This window comes from Pongo abelii, chromosome 12, assembly GCF_028885655.2.
Source record: "Pongo abelii isolate AG06213 chromosome 12, NHGRI_mPonAbe1-v2.0_pri, whole genome shotgun sequence".
NCBI classification, from domain to species: domain Eukaryota; kingdom Metazoa; phylum Chordata; class Mammalia; order Primates; family Hominidae; genus Pongo; species Pongo abelii.
The window spans coordinates 125,023,897-125,044,548 of record NC_071997.2 but is presented as its reverse complement, the minus strand read 5'-3'; the positions used below and the strand labels follow the sequence as shown (position 1 = coordinate 125,044,548).

The 20,652-nt window shown below is 40.4% G+C and overlaps 1 long non-coding RNA gene across 1 annotated transcript; it reads right to left on the bottom strand.

Annotated features, from left to right (window-relative positions):
• Nucleotides 1-6,742: 6,742 nt before the first annotated feature.
• On the bottom strand, nucleotides 6,743-19,968 carry LOC103889906 (uncharacterized). The gene is made up of 6 exons (XR_654278.3): nucleotides 19,919-19,968; nucleotides 17,473-17,649; nucleotides 16,008-16,115; nucleotides 9,466-9,539; nucleotides 7,750-7,784; nucleotides 6,743-7,038 (listed from the first exon to the last, which is right to left on the bottom strand). It is a non-coding gene; the product is annotated as an uncharacterized LOC103889906 (long non-coding RNA).
• Between the last annotated feature and the right edge of the window lie 684 nt (nucleotides 19,969-20,652).

The window sequence follows — 20,652 nt, the reverse complement described above, 5'->3', positions numbered from 1 at the left end:
ATTGCAATACCAGCTTGAGTGATAAGTACCACAGGAGAAGAACATGTGAAAGTTTACAAACTGAGAGATCTCATCAGGCAAGTGACAATCCTATCCAAGGCTTAAAATAGGAACCAGGCCAGCCCTCCCTTGCAGTGCAGGATTCAGACTGAGAGTCTCTGATTGGTAAGTATTGTGCTATGTCTTGCATTAGAGGTTGTCGGATCAGCACAGTAATTCATCTCAGGTAATGCCTGAAGAGCTAACAGGCATTGACCAAGACACTGAAAGCTCAGCTAATGAAAGGTGCTAGCCACTGGTGCAATGGAAGCTCCTGCAGAATGCTTTGTTTTGGCCAGGGTGAGCTTAGATTGAATTTGTTGGTATAGAGCTGTGTTTCTCAAGGACAGCTCATGGACCATATCAACTGTATTGTTAAATCAAAATCTCTAGGAGGTTTGAGCACCAAATCTACATTTTAACAAGTTCCTGGTTATTTTATCCATACTGAGTTTAAGAATTAAGAATTTTTGGTGTGGGGACTTGGGGAATTGGAAAGCAGGAACAGCTTCTTTCTCTTCCTGGTGTGTGCGTGTTCCTGAGCGTGTGTGTTCATGTGTGTGTATTTAAGAACAGTAATGGGGGCGTTGAAGAGGTTGGAAGAAAGCCATTAGAACAGTATATAATTGATTTCAAGTACTATTGTATTAAATATCAATGAAACAGCTTTAGGCTTTTGTTTGAGCTTAATGTTTGGTCTTCCTAATATAGTAGATTAATTATTTCAATAAAACAATAAAATTTCTATGAGAGGGCAAATGGTATAACAATACACTCCTTCTCAAGTGCTGAACTTGAAAACACCATTCCCAAGGAGAATACAAATGCATTTTTTGGTGTATTATTCTCTGATATTTCCTCTTTTGAATAGCAGACAAAGAAGTATGTGTGTGGCACTGTGGTTAAATACGGAATGCAGACTCTAAAGGATTCTCTTTCCTCTGAAAGTCTTAACAGGTGCCTCACCTTTCTCTGGTTTTCCTTCTAGTCTCATGCAAAGACTAAACAACAACAATCAACTAGATAAAATAGTGTCCATAGGCCAGCTTATGTTAGGCTGGTTGCATGGAAAGAATGTGACTGGGAATCCATATCCTAGAGTCAAGCCAGAAACTTAATGATTAAACAAATCACTTCCTTGAACCCAGTCTTTTTCCAAAGTTCTGTTATCCATACTCTCAGGAAGCTGTGAAGTAGGGAGGTCTACGTGGGGGTCTCTTTGTATTGAGACTCATCAGCATCTCAGAAAGTGGAAGGGCCTGAATTATTGCAGGCAGAAGTGGGAGGCTGGGACAGCATTTCTGACTTCCTGGTGAGTTTTAATTTTCTTCTGAAATCACGGAGCTCCAACAACTGCAGTTTCCCACAGGTTCATTTCTTGTCAGTATTGTTTGCATGAGTAAAATATCACCACTACATCCAGCCCAAAGGACCCGGTTACTTTAGTGGGTGGATGTCACAATCCAGAGAGGAACAAAGGGGGTTTCTATATGCTCACTGAGTGGCAGGGCAGAGGCAAGGCAGGTGCATAGAGATGAAGTCTAAAAGACCTCCTAAAATTGTGAAGCCACCCACTTGACTTTCTCTGTGATAGTCCTACTAGATTGCAAGACCAATGCAGGTTCCTAGTGCCCTTAGGGCAATGGAACACCAGGCTGCTTCCTGGGCTGAGACAGAGAGGCAGTTCTCAAGTACAAGGCACCAAGGATGCTCACATTTATTCTTGAAGCTCTTTCTTTCCAAGGCTTGTGCCTTGGTACAAAAGCTCTGTAAAAGAGCAGATCAGGGACATTTGGTACAAGTCTGTGCAGGGACTCTGACACCACCACCAGCAGTGGTCACAGGTAAGCAGGGCTGCATCAGGGTATGAAGCCCAGCCCAACCAGAGGCAGTGATAGGAGCCTCGCTGGTTTCTGTGACTTCAAGAACAGAGCTGCAGTTCTTTATATATGTGCAGTCAGAAATGAGGCTGAGTCTGGTGGGGCAGGATTGCAGAGAGTTCCATTGTGTTGGAGATGGGAAGGCAGGTGAGGGCTGATAGCTGAGCAGGACAGACAAGTACAAGAGGAAATTAAGAGAGGGCACAAACCCTTCAGACTCCCATGGTCAGGAAAGGCTTCCCAGAGAAGAAGGCTACATCTTGAACCCATAGGACAGGAGGGGTATCCAGAAGTAAGGGGGGCAGCCTCAGATATTTGTGTGTCTTCAACACTAGCCTGTCAGCTTCCTGAGGTCAGGGGCCATGCCTGACCCACCTGGAATATCCCACAACCAGTGCTAGGAGGGACTGGCCAGTAGGGGTCCAGAAAGTGTCTGCTGCAGGAATAAATGAGAAATAGAAAGAGGCTGGAGGAAATTGCTAGGACATTCCTAGCCTGAAGGGTTCACCTAATTGTACTGCTTGAAGCCAAGATAGACAGTCAAGGTCCACTTTTACCAGGGTCAGATCTAAACTCCCTTCTGGAAAAACTGGGAACTTGGTTCACAGGCAGACACAAGTTAACCTGCTTAGTGGAAGCTGAAGAGGTCAAGGTCTGCTCCAAGAAAGATGTGGGATGGAGGCCCAGGGAGAAGGGAGGAGACCCCTACTGCAAGGAGCAGGGAGGACTTGAGTGTATGGAGTGACCACTCAGGAGAAAGTCTAAAGGCTGCCACCAGGACCCCCGGGCCCCAGTGGCCACCAGACCCTCCTTGGAGATGTTCTGTTCTCAAATAATCTCTTGTCTTCCATCTCCCATTTCTAGACTTTGCAAATAAAAAGTCAAGGGATTTTAGGAGAGGGTTCACAGGAGAGTTCTAAAGATAATTAGAGGCTCAGAAATGACCTGCAGAAAAGATTGGAGGCAGTAAAATCTCTCCTCAAGGAGCACTAAGGAGAGAGTCAATGTATTAATAATAAATAACACTTACTCAGGCCTCACCATGAAGCAGGCTCTCATCTAAATTCTACACATCATTTCATCTCCAATGGATTTTATAGTGGAGATGATTGTGTGTTGTGGGTTGAACTAAGCTCCCCTTGACTCTTGCAATTTGTATGTTGGAGTCCTAACCTCCAGTACCTCAGAGTGTGACCATATTTGGAGACAGTGTCTCTACAGGGATGGCCAAGTTGAAAGGAGGGCATCAGGATGGGCCCTAATATACTGTGACTGACGTTTTTATGAAAAGCGGAAATTCGGAGACAGACACACACAAGGAAAATTATGTGAAAAGATACAGGGAGAAGATGCAGAAGACACAGGAGAAGACAAGCCAGAGAGAGGGGCTTGGAGCAGATTCTCCCTTGCAGCCTTAGAAGGAATCAGCCCTGGTCACACCTTGATCTCAGACTTCTGGCCTCCAGAATGGCGAGACAATAATTTCTGTTATTTAATCAGCCCTGGTCACACCTTGATCTCAGCCTTCTGGCCTCCAGAATGGTGAGACAATAATTTCTGTTATTTAATCAGCCCTGGTCACACCTTGATCTCAGACTTCTGGCCTCCAGAATGGCGAGACAGTAATTTCTGTTATTTAAGCCACATGGTCTGGGGTACTTTGTAATAACAACTCTAGCAAATAAATACAGTGTTGAATAGTCTTATTTTACAGATGAGTAAGCTGAGGCTCAAAAGGCTAAGTAACTCATCCTCCATCACAGCAAATCAATGGCAGAATCTGGATTCAAACTTAAGTCAACTGACTGTACAGTCCATCACACATTGCAGCCTCTTGGTTGTTATGGAGACTTGAGAAATAGATAATGACAACTGATATGTTTTGGCCATGTCCCCACCCAAATCTCATCTTGAATTCCCAAGTGTTGTGGGAGGGACCCAGTGGGCGGTAATCGAATTATGGGGGCAGGTCTTTCCCATGCTGTTCTCATGAGAGTGAATAAATCTCATGAGATCTGATAGTTTTAAAAAGGGGAGTTTCCCTGCACAAGTTCTCTTCTCTTGTCTGCCACCACCTGAGATGTGACTTTCACCTTCCACCATCATTGTGAGGCCTCCCCAGCCACACGGTGCAGTAAGTCCAATAAACCTTTTTTTTTTCTCCAATTGCCCAGTCTTGGGTATGTCTTTATCAGCAGTGTGAAAATGGACTAATACAACAACCTAGGTGAATCTGCATGAAGTCTTAATGAGGAGACCAGTGAAAACAGTTAGATGGAGGTGAATTATGAGAGAGGAGAAACTCCGTGCATATGGATTGTCAAACATCAGCACTAGGGAAGTTGCAAAATTCGCACCCTTTCAAATAAAAGTTACAAAATGAGATAATCAAACAAATGAAACACTGTCACATCTTGCAGAAGGAGAGGGGGATGAATAGGATGGTCTCCTCTAGGGGCCATTCAGCTCTGGCTTGTCCTGGCCTAGCAAAGAGCAAGGGGGCCTGGGAAGTGACATCTGGAAGCCAGGAGCCTGGGTGTAGGGGGGGAACTGGGGGGCAATCTCCTCCATTACCCAGCCTGGGGCCTTGCCACATACTTGCAGGAAGAGGCTCGACTCCGTCGCAGGCCAGTGAATACCATCCAGGAAGCCTAAGGGCTTGATTTTGTTGTTTTTTCCTTGATTCCTAATCTGGGTTTCTTATTCTGTGCATTATAATACTTTTACCTATAATAATTACAGATTAATACAGTAATTACAGTCTTCAAGATATCTTTATTTTACATTTTTCATAGCAAGAGTACCAATAAGAATTGTTGTTTTCTAATTCTATTATTCACCTATTAGCTGGCTTTCTTCGCTGAAGAACTTCTTCCCCTCCACACTTTTTATTTTTCTGCCCTATCTCTCTTATTAGTATTTTGAATATTGCTATGGGCTCATGGATTTTTATTTATTCAATATGTCAATTACCATCCTCTTCCTTTTTCATGCTCCAGTGTCCCAAGTTAGGACATCCAGAGCCCTTCCCTCCAGTTTCAATGTCCTTTGACATCATCCCCTTAGTCACTGAGTGCTCTGAGAGCCCCCTTGCTTTCTGGCTTTGAGGAACACACAGTCTTCAGCACTATTACTTAGGCCTGCATTGCAGCATGGAAGAAGACAGAAGAAAAGTCTAGCTGAATGGCTGTGGCTGTGTTATTATAAAACTTTATTCACCAGAAGAAGCTTGGCCCTTGGCATGGTTCACCACTCTTGCTCTAAACAAGTCCTCATCCAGTATCTTTTCTCCTTTTGTTGTGAATCTATGTTTTGGTACCATGAGAAAGGGATGCTACCATGAAATCACAGTGCATTCAGACTGCCCCCAACCACGTCACTAGTTTTCCAGCAGTACACTTGGTTATATCTAACAGCAGAATAGCAGGATGTTATGAAAAGAACACAGCATTCGGAGAAGGCCTGGGGTTAAGGCCCTACAAGGTCATCCTCTAGGTGTGTGATCTGGACACACCTCGCTACCTTGCAGAGAGGGTGGGAAGGTTGAACTAGAAAACTGGCTTGTGCATTACACAGAGAGATGAGCATGTTCTGCTACTTCTTATCATCGCTACCATGTTGGTGATGGGGCTAAGCAAAACAGAAGACTAGAGAGGAAAAGTCATGCTCAGCAATGTGACTTTTAATAGTGAAGATGATTGTGTGTGGGGGTTGAAGTAAGCTCCCCTCAACCTTTGCAATTTATATGTTGGAGTCCTAAGATATAAATTACAGCTCTCCCACTGAGAATAGACAATTTTATCTCCTCCTCTCTCTCTCTCTCTGTGTGTGTGTGTGTGTGTGTGTGTGTGTGAGTGTGTCCTGTTCTTCAATGTCCAATAATTGCGTCCAGGGAAAATAGAGAAACACAAATGTCAGACTCTCAAAAAATAAGAGAGAGTAAGGGTTCTAGGTTGTAAATGCCTCGGTTCAAATCTTGGCATTAGTGCTTGCTTCCGGGTAAAATTGAGTATATTTCTCATTCTCTCCTTGCCTTCAGCTTTCTCATCCATATTCTGAATGTTAAAAGCACCTATTTTATAACTTTGTAGTAAAGGAACAATCCACATAAAGCATGTAGCAGAGTGTAAATCCTCATCCCTCTTCTAAAAGAGGCAGTTTGGGCATAGGGTGGCAGGAAGAAGGGAGAGATTCTTTACAGAGTGTGTGATCTGCATGAGATGGCATGCCGAGTGCTGTCCTTTGCATGGTTTTATTTTTGCTTTTAAAGATGAGAAAGCTAAAGTGGAATGTCTAAAAGAGTATACAGGTCCTAAAGCCACACAGTCAGGGTGATGGAAATACGATATGATTCAAATCCAGACTCAGTGGCCCTAAATACAGTGCTTCAATCTTTAAAACCCAAAATACATGTGGACCAATGTTTGGAGGAACAAGAGGCTGTGCCCTTCTCCATTGTCTAACTTTAGGGAGAGAAGCCTTCAAGACATGGAGAGACCTGGCCCCATGGAGAGAAAGAGCGATTCACACCTAGGAAGGTATACTATAGCCAGAAGTGCTCAGGAGACAGCACCAGATTTTTGCTGGTGGGAGACTTCTGAATCCTTTTCCCTTTTGGGCTCAAAGCTTTGATAAATACAAGCTCTCAGGACTAGACATCATTACCTGTGGTAGTTCCATGTTTTATATTCACCTAAACATTATACCAGCTTCAAGCCTCTATTATTTGGTTGAAAAGGAAAATCTGGATTTAATAAAAGACAAGTCAAGCCCTTATATTCACTTTCGGTCATTTGGGCATCAGTGAAAACAATGAATAGAACTTCTCATGGTAAAACCCTTCGAGGCAGCGCAAATATTTATTCTGGGCTGAGTCATATCTCAGGAAAGCAGGCCTGTCATATCTGAAAACTGCCCCTGCCCAACTGTGAGTTCCAGGATTTCACCCACTTCATTCTTGAGCAATTAAGGGCAAAGACTGTCTCCCGTGACTGTGGCCTCTTTCCATAGTCCTCAGCACCTAGAGGGGCTCAGCAGATCTTTATGGAATGATGAAATGATTTCCTAGTCACTTTGGTTTGATTTTCCATCAGCAGCACGTCATTAGTGTTACAAATATCTAAAAGGACAAGATTGAATAGACAGTCTTTAGCACTGTTATATTCCTAAACATTTCTATTTTTCATTATTACTATTCATAACCATTTTTAAAAGTACAAACGAGACTCAAATGACAGTCAAATGCCTGCTACTTAATAACTTCTTCTTAGAGTCCACGATTGCTCCAGAAGGGCAGATAATTAATGTACCCACTTGGCCATTTCTCTTTCAGCCCTCCTCCTTATCCCAGGCCCATCTCCTTCCTACAATCACCTCCCTGCCGGCCGGTGTAGCATGAGCACACAGAACACAGCATGTGGCACATAGAACACAGCACACAGCGCACGCTATTCAGCAGAAGCTTCCCTGACTGTTCCTTCCAGACACCAGTTAGGGGCTGAATCTCCACTGCCAGGGAGAAGCAACTAATTACTGTGGAAATGAGCAGACTCAGTGGCTTCTCTGAGAAAACCTTTATAGTTATGAACAAGACAATGGCAATTACAGAACGTTGGTCACTTTTAATCAGTCTTGTTTGTGTGAAAGAAACCCTGAAATAGTTGAGCTATGACAGCTTCTGGCAGGCAGTGGGCTACATGGCTTTCCAATAGCTATTTGGTTAATTAAAAGCGTTTCAAGCATTTCTTCATCTCCTCTAAATAGCTTAGGTCACTAAGACGAGGGATTAGGCCACTCCAGTTCCATTTTGCATCACACCCTTCCGACTTACATTACAGACCACTTAGATACTGTAGGCCAACCAATCTTCAGGAATGTTCAAAATCAGAGGGAGAAAAATGCACAGAGAAGTTAGTTTAGGAAATCAGATAATTAACTTTAAATCCAAACACCAATTGAATTAGAAAAGACAAGACACATATTTAAAATTTTTAAAGTTAACCCATTTCAAAGGCACTCTTGTAGATGTCAGGAACATCATTGGTTTCCTTTGTTCCAAGGGGTAAGGAGATATTCGTGTTGACAGAACCTTGAGCATTGCTGAGCACAGAGCATCTCAGATTTATCAGAAGTACAGCCAGTGATCAGAGCTCCCTGTGTGTGGAGGCCATACTGATTTTGATGGCACAAATGATTCCTCATTATTGTGGTAAACAATAAGAAAAATTTTAAACATAATAAAACACAAATAAGCTTACATTTTTAGTACAAATGCGATTATAGTCCTCCTTTTAGTTGCTTATCATTTTTTAGCAAAACAACAAGTTAGGTCTTATTTACCATTCAAATAATTTAAAAACTTTCAGTCTGCATTGAATGAGAATACATCAAAATTATGGCTCATCAAATCATTCATTAGTCCCTGTAGATTCATTTACTGCTTATCCTCAATGTGTCGGGTACTATCCTATTAGGTTGGTGCAAAAGTAATTGCGGTTTTTGCCAAAGGTAAAACCGCAATCACTTTTGCACCAACCTAATAGAAGAAAAGAAGGCTACAAAATGTAGTTTTACAACATCCCTGCCCACAAGGAGTCCATAAACTAGTCAGGACCCAATAATATTACCAGGTGTTGATTTCTTCCTATTTATGGGAAGCAGAGGAAATAGACTGACAGCTGTCTATTGTTCTTAAGCAAGATAAAATATACCAATGTCTTGGCATCCCTTTAAGAGGGTAATTAATACCAGCTAGCTGCTATAACAACTACCATATCTGCAAGGCTTAACACAATAAAGGTTTATTTATTTTCACTCAAAGCCCCTACAGGTCAAGCGGCTCTCCTCCATCTTGTAGCCACAGCGTCTGGAAAATCTGGAATCCAAGGGTTCAGTGGTAGAACAAAAAGATGGTAGAGGAAGTACAGGCCTGAAAGTGATAGACATCATTTCCCCTCTCATTCCACTGGACAGAACTGAGTTATATGGCCCCAACCTAACTGCAAGGAAGGCTGGAAAATGTAGTTTTTCTGAGATTCCAGGAAAAGGCACGATATAGAGAACACAAGGTTGCCCCTCCTGCAGTCTATTACAAAAGACCAGACACCTGCAAAGATAGAGGAGGTGATGCAATGTTTACAAAGATCCCATTTAACAAGGTATTTGCTTGTAATTCGTGCTTCTTTATTTTCTGTTCTATTTTTTGATAAAAGATTTGAGCCTCACTTTCCCTTACTTAAAATATGTGGAGTTGCTCCTATATTCCTGACCAAATCCTGATACAATAATTAGGGACATGGATTTTCATGTCCAAGAGACAAGGGTTGACATACCAGCTCTCCTACAAGGGTGGAAATGCTAATCCTACTTATCTCACAGGGCTGTTCTGACAAATAAGTTAAGGAATAAAAGTACACTGTAGACTGTATAAAATCAAGGGAAAATAAATACTCCATCTAATGAAAAACTACCATTTCCAAAGGTTATTTCTTCTCCATAGCTTTAATTAAATGACCTTTTAAAAGACCCTTTCATATGAGGTTGATACCTCTGAGAGCTTTATCTTTCCATAGAGGTCTTTGAAACTTCTGTTCCACATTCGTTCCTTTGTTTTGTCCAAACCTGTAAAAGAAGAGACATATGGCCCAAGGCTGCATGAGCTCCCCCAGACCATCCCTCAGCACAGCTTGGTGAGCCCAAGAAGGCAATAGGATCTGATTGCAGAGGAGCCCAATTAGACCCTCTTTCCTTGTTTGTTTAGTGTAAAATGAGATTTCCTGAATGTGACATCTTGTAATTTTGGTTTATACAGCTGAGACTTCTTATTAACGTCTGAGATTGGTTTGCGTCCTGGACACAGGCTGCATACCATTACAGAGAGATTTATTTGGCTCCTCTGAAAAGGACTCCATTTTGTCCTCCAAAAGCATTGCTTTTCTCAGGTTTATCCAGGAAAGCATGGGTGGCCCTTACATAATCTGGAAATTAATTGTTGACTGTGGAAAGAAGGGGTCGTAGGAAATTCCTAAATTCTAACCTGAGCGCCAAGTCCCAGATTCCTTACGTTATTCTTAAATATCCCTTGCACCCTCCCCTCCAACCCGACAGATACTTTTTGTCCATTTATTTGTCTTTGGGCCTTATGTATTCTTTGGAAAATGAGTGAGAAGGCTTAGTGTTTTTAAATCTAAATTAATGGTCTTGTGCAGCAAGTAGAGTGGGCATATAACTGATTTTACAGGGAATGTTGAGAGTGAAATGGGCACCTAGTAATATTCACTCTGAGATAACAGTCAAAAACTGGGACTATCCTTGCCAAACTAAGACTTGTGCTCACCCTAAACATAAAATAAAAGTCTTTTAAAAATTTTTGATACAATGTTACGTTTTTTCAATTTTTACATATTCAGGTCATTGAAAAGCATCTCATGATGTCTACCTTACACGAAGCTATAATAAATGACCTCATGTGCTTCTCAAAATCAGTATCCTTCTCATTGCTCATGAATTTGAGTTTCTTTTACATATTTATTAATCACTAATATTTCAAGGTCTATAAATTGAATATTCATAATCATTGCCCATTTTTCTGTTGTGTTTTCCTTTCCTTCCTGATTTATGTGAGCTCCTATGTATTCTAGATGTGAATTTTTTTGAAAATTTAAGATTTTATAACTGTCTTTCATTAGTATCCCTTCTTCCATGTTTGTCTCTGACATTCTTGGTTAAATACATATCTTCAATTTAGAGGTAATCATATTTACAGCTATCCTTTATTTACATTTATCACTTTATTAAGTTTTCCTTTTTGGTTTGTGCTTTTGAAATCCTACTGATAGTCTTCCCTCATCTCAATGATGTTCTTCCTCATTTTCATAAGTTTTAAATCTTTACATTTTACATTTAGGATACGGTTCCATTTGGAGTTGAGTTTTGAGATGTTGTGAATTGGGGATCTACCTTTAATTTTCAAACTTTAGACCCAGGTTTCCCAATACATTTGTTAAGCCTCTGTGCTTTCACTACTTCGTTACACATCAAGTTTGCAGGTTTCTCCATCTGTTCCTGGCTTGTATGTCAATTTCTGTTCTAAAATACTATTTGTTTGACAAATGTTTGGAAACATGTCCTCTTATCTGGTAGGGCTATTCCCCCATTTCTTTTCTTCACTTCCAAAGTTTCTTAACTATTGAATGTATTTTGAATTGGTTTTCCAATTTGCCAAAACCTGCTACTGAGAAATTGCTTAGAATTGTATTGAATTGATGAATGGATTTTAGCAAAACTGATTATTCATAAAATTAACTTATCCAACAGGTAGCAGCAGCAAAAATGGCAAAGTGAGGGCTTTTGAGAATTCCTTTCTCTATGGAAACAAAACCCTGGGGAAAAATGGTCTGAATCAACCTTTTCAGAACTCTGGAAATTAGCCCGAGACTTGAAGCAATTCAGGTTGCATTTGTATAAGAAAAGTGACAGAATCTCAGTAAGAACAGCAAGCTTTGAAGGATTTGAACTTGCCCAATTGCCTTCCTTCTTTCTCCATCTCTGCAGGGGCCTTAAAACCAACATCACACACTCATAATGAAAACCCGGCAGGAGGCAGAACAGGATTGGAGCTGCTTCAAAGCCTTAGGTCCAGAGAACTCATCACCTATGAGGATACTCAATAAGACTCAAAGCTGATTCCACCTCAGAAACCACAGAGACCCAAAGGCAAATTCAAAGTGCTGGAAGTTAACTCATCCAATCAGTCAACTCTTGTACAGATCTCCTTTTGTTTGTTCTTGGAGTTTGTTTTATTCTAATAAAGGTGTTTTACATTGTTGTTGTGTTATTCTTAAATACCATATTTTAGTTGCTATTATAAATGGTATTTCTATTGCCATTTTGTCTAACATTTTCTGGTGGTCAAATTTCTAGCTAGTGTGGAAGAACACTGATGGTTTTTACTTATTGATTATCTCTCTGGCAATCTCACTAAACCTTATGATAGTAGTAATGGCTCCTCTGGATTACCCATCCCCTCTTGATAATCTCTGTTGAAATAATCACATTATGTGCAACTAATGACAATGTCACTGCTCTTATAGTGTCTATGTGCATTTCTTTTTCTTTTCTTAATGCTTTGACTCATTCAGTTGACTGCCATTCACAGAACAGATGTTGAACAGTTGTTTTTGTTATCATGTGCTTAAAAAGAATGTGATTAAAATTTGCCAGTTCAATATAATATTGGATGTAGGGTTTTGATAAATAACTTTCAACAAACTACAAGAGTCATCTTCCCTTTCTAGTATTCTAATGGCACTGGTTTTTTAAAAATAATAAATTGGTATTGAAGTTGTCTTATGCTTTTTTCTGTATCCATTTCCATTAAGATAATTACTTGGATTTTTTTCTACTTTTCACTATATGATATATTGAATAATTATATTTTCTGAGGCTGAACTCTCCTTGAATCTCTGTTACGAATGCTGCTTGTCATGAGATACTATTTTTCATGCTGTCATTAAATTAGAAAATTAATTTTTATTTAGGATCTTAAATCTACATATATAAGTAAAACTGATTTTTTTTGTTCTTATAATATCTTCATCTAATTTTAGAATCAATCGTATAAAGTGTGAAGCCTCACAAAGTGTTTTGAGATGACTTCATTTTTATATTATATGGGACAAGTTCCATCAGATAGGGATTACCTGTTTCCTGGAAGTTTAAAATTACATAGCTACTTATAGAAAATTATATCATTAATATTTCATTTTCTTTCATGGTTACTAATCTGTACATATATACACATATTTATATGTGTACATATACACATATAAATAAATTTGTATTGAGCAAACATATATATATACATGCATATATACCGAATTTGGCTTCTCAGAAATCCATCTATTATCAATGAGATTTCCATTTTATTGGCAGATAGTTTTTACAGTGTTACTATATGTTAAGTTTAGTAATTTGCTTAATTTACTATCATTTTCCGATTTTCATAGTCCATTTTATTTATTACCATCTTCTCTCTAACTTTGGGATCATTTTTGTCAGAAATCTAGCTGACATTTTAGTATTTCCATTTCATGGGCTGAAGGATTTGTTAATTATCTGGTGTGTGTTTTTGGGTGATTTTTTTTTAAAGCAAAGATTTTTTGACTTGTACGAAAGTAAGATATAGACAAACTAGATGCTAAAAGAAAATATGCAAATAAATACTCACTATGAAAAGTGAAAAATAATAGGAAACATTCTAATATATAATGACAATATTTCCTTCCTTTCATTTCTTGCCTTTGGAAATTTTTAAAATTTTTGTTATTTTTTTTGAGATGGAGTCTCGCTCTGTCACCCAGGCTGGAGTGCAATGGCCTGATATTGGCTCACTGAAACCTCTGCTTACCAGGTTCAAGTGATTATTTTGCCTCAGCCTCCCAAGTAGCTTGTAATACAGGCATTTGCCACCACACCTGGCTAATTTTTTAATTTTTAGTAGAGATGGGGTATTGCCATGTTGGCCAGACTGGTCTCAAATTCTGGGCCTCAGGTGATCTTCCTGCCTTGGCCTCCCAAAGTGCTGGGATTATAAGCGTGAGCCCCCAAGCCTGACCCTTTTGGAACTTTTATTAAATTAATGTTAGTACTTCTATCTTCCATATCTTTTAACTTTTTTCTCAATCATCATATTACTTTATTGCTTTTGAATGTATTCTGGAAGACATTATTTAAATTCAACTTACAAATTGATTCTTCAGCTATATCTATTATCTGTTCATCTGTAAAAATCCATTCATTAAGCTCTTTATTTCATCAATTTCATTTGTCATGCCCAAAGACTTCATGTATGCTTATTCTTGCTTTCAATATCTTTTTTATTCTGAGAATATCTGTATATGGGTATATATATATACACACACATTCACACATTTAGAGCTCAGGAAAATGACACTCCGAAAAGAAGGCCGCTGAGCAGTGAAAGTTTTTCTCTTTCTCCTGACCTTCTGTCTCTCAGTCCTTAGCCAGCCAGAGAAATGAAAATCTCTCTTTCCCAAGGCGGGTCATAGAAACCAAAGCCCCTCTGTCCCTAAGCCAATCATAAAACCTGGAAATATTACGTAAGTGTCGTCTCTGCTTTTTTGTGTAAAAACTGGCCATAGAGAAATTATCTGACCTACCTTGTTTGACTGTAGATTATAAGACCCCTAATATGGTTTGGCTCTGTGTCCCCACCCAAATCTCTCCTTGCATTGTAATAATCCCCACATATCAAGAGCAGGACCAGATGGAGATAATTGAATCACAGGGTCAGTTTCCTCCATGCTATTCTCATGATAGTGAGTGACTTCTCATGAGATATGATGGTTTTATAAGGGGCTTCCCCTTTCTCTCAGCACTCATTCTCTCTCCTGCCACCCTGTGAAGAGGTGCCTTCTGCCATCATCGTAAGTTTCCTGAGGCCTCCCCAGCCATGTGGAACTGTGAGTCAATTAAACCTCTTTTCTTTATAAGTTACCTAGTCTCAGCTATTTCTTCATAGCAGTGTGAGAATGGACTAATACCACCCCATTCCAGAGAGGGTCCTGCCCAATACTCAGAAGGAAAGAATGCAGGCTCAGAGAGGCTAAGAAGAGTCCAGATAGACAGGGCTTGCTGGGTGTCCACACTCTGCCTATTAGCATTAGATCATATACTTTTGGTCCAATCATATTTCTATACAGCTGTTCGTACTTTGTTGAACCTAAGCATAAAAACAGACAATTTCCTCTATATCTTCGTATCTTCATTCTGAAGGCTACTGTGTATACACATTAAGTAAATTTGTATGTCTAATCTCCAATTAACCTGCATTTTGCAAGATGATTTTCCAGTGAACCTTCAGAAGACAATATACATATTTTATATTCTTATTCTATATCATTCTCTTAGTTTCGATTCCTCAAGTATTGATATTTCTGTTTATTCAGTGGTTCTCTTAGTGCTTTGGCCAGAGGGATTTCCTGTGAGATCATCTTTTATTCTCATGGGACTACTAGCTGCTTTGTTTACAATGTGTGCTGGATGACGGAGTAAAAGCATGCCTTTAGTTTATTTTCCTCCAGGAAAGTTTGGGGCTGTTCCAGGGAACAGAGTTCCCAGTGTTACATTCTAGGGTCTGGACTCTCCTTACTGCCTTCTCCCTACCATAGGACTTTCTAGGATTTCCTTTCCGGGCACTGCTCTATCCCCGTGGTTATCAACCTCTCTGTCATTACATGTCCCACTTGGTGGAGGTGGGGCTCAGGGGCTCTGTCAGGCTGGCCAAGTCTGCTGTACCATTTGCTGAGGACTCCACCCATGCTGTGGTCTAGTTCCAAGTTAACATCACCCACCCACCTTGGGCTGAGACAGGGCTGACCCATGTTTTATTCTTACTCTGCTGATGTTAAAGCACTGACAGAGATCCATTCAGGGAAGCATGAGAATAAAAGCAAAACTAAACAACCAACGCAAAACAAGTCCACCCCTTCCTGGCTGTGGGTGATGATTCTCTCCGGCTCCAGGCTGGTATCCAGTTCCTCTTCCACCTTCTGCTGCAGCTATGGGGACTCAATGACCTTCTCTCCTGCTAAGGGCTCCCCACAATCTTTATGTCAGGCTTTATAAGGTTCTGATGTCATTGACCTCCATGTATCATGCACAGCCTCTCAAGAATAGAGTGAAGATACCCATATCTTAAGTATCTCTTCTACAACCTCTAGTGCACTATTTAAAATTCTTAAAATAAAAGAATCCAGGATACAAGATGCAGGTGGTGATGGTTAGAATGAAGGGCCTGGAATAGAGATTCCTAGAAAGAAGTCGCATGAGGAACATCTGGAGGGATTGATGAGCTGGCAGCCATATCAACCCAAGGCCCACTCTTCCTGCCATGGTTGGTGGGACTCAGTGTCTAGAGAACAGCTGGTACAGCCTTGAATTCTTAGATCACATTCTGGTCACATTGCATGGCTTTGCTGAAGGTGAAAACTTGCTTTCAATATTAAAACTAGACAGAGCAATCATTGACAGACAGCAGTGAGATGATATCTGGTGGAGTTAAGATACCTTGGGAATAGACGGCTGCATTTGGAATTTATTTGATGTGCATATGCAGTCTGTCATTTTTCCAGCCAACCCCATATTGCTGTCTTGCCTCTCCATTATCTCCCCAACCTGAGAGATTAAAGAGAAACATTTTGTTTGTCAGCTCAAAAGTAAGCACTGTCCATTACCTGATAAGACTGAAGCAGGGTTTAACAAGCCAATTTGAACCAAATAGAAATTGTCCTATCATGATATCAGCCAGTCTCTTTGTTTGCGCATACTGTTCCTGTGTTCTTGATAATCTGGTAAAACCCAGTGAAACTTAGTGTATATGGATTAGTCAGAATGAATGCTCACTTTGGAAGACTGCTAGAAGAAGTCAATGCATTTCTCTACAGGAAGTGCCTAGATTTATAACCTACAGGATTGAGGACAGTGAAAATAAGAAAGGCATTTCATGTAAATTAGAAAACATCTCCAGAATCTTCTGATTCTATCTCAAGTAAGAAGCCAAGTCCAAAACGGCTGGAGACCAATTTCTAATTATCATCTTTGTATTTGTATAAGCTTTGATATTTTGGGAGGGATAAAAGTATGTGCCTATGAATATCCAGATGTTAACTCCTCTGAATGAATAAAGACAGGGCTTCTCCCATCAGCTGGGAAATTCAGTAGGTGAAGTAGAACTTAGTAGAGCCTGTGTTTAGACCCTTAGGGGATGTTTGTTTAAGAACTCTACTACTGGCCGGGCGCGGTGGCTCATGCCTGTAATCTCAGCACTTTGGGAGGCCGAGGCAGGCGGATCTTGATGTCAGGAGTTCAAGACCAGCCTGACCAACATGGTGAAACCCCATCTCTACTAAAAGTACAAAAATTAGCCGGGCGTGGTGGCATGCGCCTGTAATCCCAGCTACTCCGGAGGCTGAGGCAGGAGAATCCCTTGAACCCGGGAGGTGGAGGTTGCAGTGAGCTGAGATTGTGCCACTGCACTCCAGCCTGGGTGACAGAGCAAGACTCTATCTCAAAAAAAAGAAAAAAAAAAAGGGAAATACTCTACTACTTTATAATGTGCAAGATCTGCACTTGCCTTCTGTCCATGAAGAAAGGGACAGAGAACTAATGGTCACCGAGATGTGCATTTGTGATCAGTGCTGTGGTGAGTGCTTCACACACATTTTCACAACTAACTACCCAAGAATTTTGTGAGGTGTTTTATACCATCCACAACTTGTAGATGAAGAACTGAGATTCCTAGTTGCATTTAAGACATTATTTTCTCTCTTTACCTAAAAAATCTCCACTGAGCTTTCTTGGTGACAAGTCTGAGGTATAGCACGTAGGTAAACACTGACTTAATGTGTCTCAACTGTTAAGGAAGAAATAAAGGTAAATGACAGTGATTAGCCATTGTCACCATGCTGTTTGTCCTCGTGCTGAAATTGTGTGTAGCAGACAGGCTCCGAGTGGCTCTATTTCTCATATATACTTTTGTCTTTAATGTGGGTGCTCAAATGTGGCAGAAGTTCAGCTGTAGAGTGACGTGATCAGCCAAACGGTCCACTGCGGATAGAAGAGAAAGACTGTAAGACAGGTCAGGAACACAGAACTATTGGTCATCCCTTCCAAGTGCAGCATTGGTCTTGGCTTCTGATCCAGGTTGAACCTAGATTTAAAGAAAAATTAAACCATATTGGTTTGTTAATTAGGAATCTCAAATACAGCCATTATTGTCCACTGAGGTCCTCAGCAACAGAAACATTGAAGAAAGAGGCGGAGAGTGAAGAGAAAGAAAGAGAGAGAGAAAGGAGGAGAAGGAGAAAGAGGAGGAGAGAAAAGGAAAGGAAGGAAGCAAAGAAGAAAAGAGGAAGGGAGGAAGGAAGGAAGGAAGGAGAAAGAAAGAGAAAATAAAAAGAAAGAAAGGAGAGAAAGAAAGAAGGAAGGAAGGGAGGGAGGGAAGAAGAAAAAGAAATAAAGGAAGAGAGAGAAAGAAAGAATGAATAAAGGGAGGGAAAGAGAGAGAGACAAAAAGAGGGGCAAGTCACTCTTCATCTCTGTGTATATATAGATACATCTTTGCCCTCGTAGAATTTACTGCCTGAGGAAATTTTCAATAAAATGTTGATTCCAATGGTAGATAAATGAGGCAAATATGAAAGGTCCCTTGATACATGGGAGAAAATTCAATAAATTTAAAAACAGAAAAATTTTTCTTGGCCAATAATCTAATAAATAATAGATTTAAAACCATCTTGTGATACTAGGCATAGATAGAAAAATTTGCATGCACACATGTATGTGCACGCGAACACACAGAGACCCCCACTCTGATATTGGTGAGACTGGGCTGAATTTAGCATGCACAGCTCCTGAGAGCACTTTCCAGTCCAATAGCATAACAAGAAACCAGAGCCTTCTTTGATTGTTGTTGCTCTTTTCCTGTGACCAGGTGATCCCATCATTTGGAATTTTACCTAATGAAAAATTTAACAGAAGCAAAAATCTATTCAAGCACATTTCTTGTATCTAAAATAATACAAATTCCCCATCAATAATTGGTTAATTACTGTATGTAAAAAATACTAGATTTTTCAACAACCAAGAAAATGTTGGTACATTTAAAGACTACATGGAACTGCTGGGCATGGTGGCTCATGCCTGTAAGTCCAGTCCTTTGGGAGGCTGGGGCAGGTGGATCACTTGAGGTCAGGAGTTCAAGATCAGCCTGATCATCTTGGCAAAACCCCATCTCTACTAAAAATACAAACAAAAAAACAAACAAACAAACAAACCGCGTGTGGTGACTGGCGCCTGTAGTCCCAGCTACTCAGGAGGCTGAGGCACAAAATAGACTGGATTAAGAAAATGTGGCACATATACACCATGGAATACTATGCAGCCATAAAAAATGATGAGTTCACGTCCTTTGTAGGGACATGGATGAAATTGGAAATCATCATTCTCAGTAAACTATCACAAGAACAAAAAACCAAACACCGCATATTCTCACTCATAGGTGGGAATTGAACAATGAGAACACATGGACACAGGAAGGGGAACATCACACTCTGGGGACTGTTGTGGGGTGGGGGGAGGGGGGAGGGATAGCATTGGGAGATATACTTAATGCTAGATGACGAGTTGGTGGGTGCAGCACACCAGCATGGCACATGTATACATATGTAACTTACCTGCACATTGCGTACATGTACCATAAAACCTAAAGTATAATAATAATAATAATAATAATAATAAAAGAAAAAAAAAATCTCTTGAACCCTGCAGGTGTAGGTTGCAGTGAGCTGAGATTGCGCTACTGCACTCCAGCGTGGGCAACAGAGCAAGACTCTGTTTCAAAAAAAAAGAAAAAGAAAGACTTTTAAAATGCCCAATCATATATGTTTTATAGATACCTAATGCACTTATGAAATTGCCTAGCTACTGCAAAATATATAAGCTTTTAAACATACGTGCTGTAGAAAAGAGTTCTTATGATATAGAACATACCTTGAGGTTAATTTTGAAATTTGAAAGAGCGTGATTTGCATATTACAGCCTGAAGAAAATAACAGTAAGAATTCTCTACCTCATACTCTTTCCTTCCTCCTGCTCCTACTAATACATCCTTCTTTCACCACCGCATCTCCCCTCCCAATAAAATCTAAGCCATGTGACTTTTTTCAACATCTGCTTCCTTTCTTTTCTTTCACAGAAAGCACGCATGAATAATCAGACCGCACTGCTGCTGTTAATTGTAAAAATCATTAGTAAACTTCCAGGTGCTGTTTACTATATAAGCATTGTAATTTTCTATCCTAAAATCAGCAACTCCCCCACATCATTGTCTGCCCCAGGGCATGAGCACTGTGCAGCTTTGAGGTTGTCAAAGGCAGTTGCAGCCCCATTTACTGGGACTGAAAGAGATCGATCCACACCTGCAGCGTTTGAGGCAATAATTCCTGATATTAACCAGACCTCATGAGGAGAGGGCCCTTTTGCCAGCCTCCTCATGATTCAACACTCTCCAATCCATGGGGAATCATTGAATATGCTGTGATTGGCTGACACCCACCACGTCCATTCTTCCCCTTTCTGCCATCACTCCACCTATTGTCCAAAGATTCTGGAAAGAAACCTGTAGAGAAGAGAAAGCCAGTTTAGATGCCATTTGTCTCTAACTTGTAAGCCCGGCATACCTGAATTTTTGCAATTGCAAATAAAGTGCAGAGGAAGAACAAACTCAAGAACCCTCCAGAGCCGAAACTGCAAGATGCAGGAAGAATCCTGGAGATTTAACTGAGAGAAGAGATCATAGCACAGGGAGGAAGTGACTTGCCCAATGCCATACAAACACTGCCTAATGCTTTGGTTACACAAAACAGATTACAACTTCCATCTGTTTCCTTGAAGGCACCTGTGGTTTTCCTCAAGAAATTCAAGATAAAAGAAAAACAAAGCTTGAGTTTACATTTTCCCAGGTACTACAATGGCATCCCTGGGTACACCTGCTGTTCTTTCTCTGGGGCTCCCAATTCCTGCTCTGCTCCTCCAGGCAGGATTCTACACAGCCTTCCAATAACACTGCAGGAGTGTCCCTCAGGTGGTCTGGCTACACCTTTGCCTATAACCTGCTGCACTGTATATTCTTACAGCCATAGCCATTATTTTC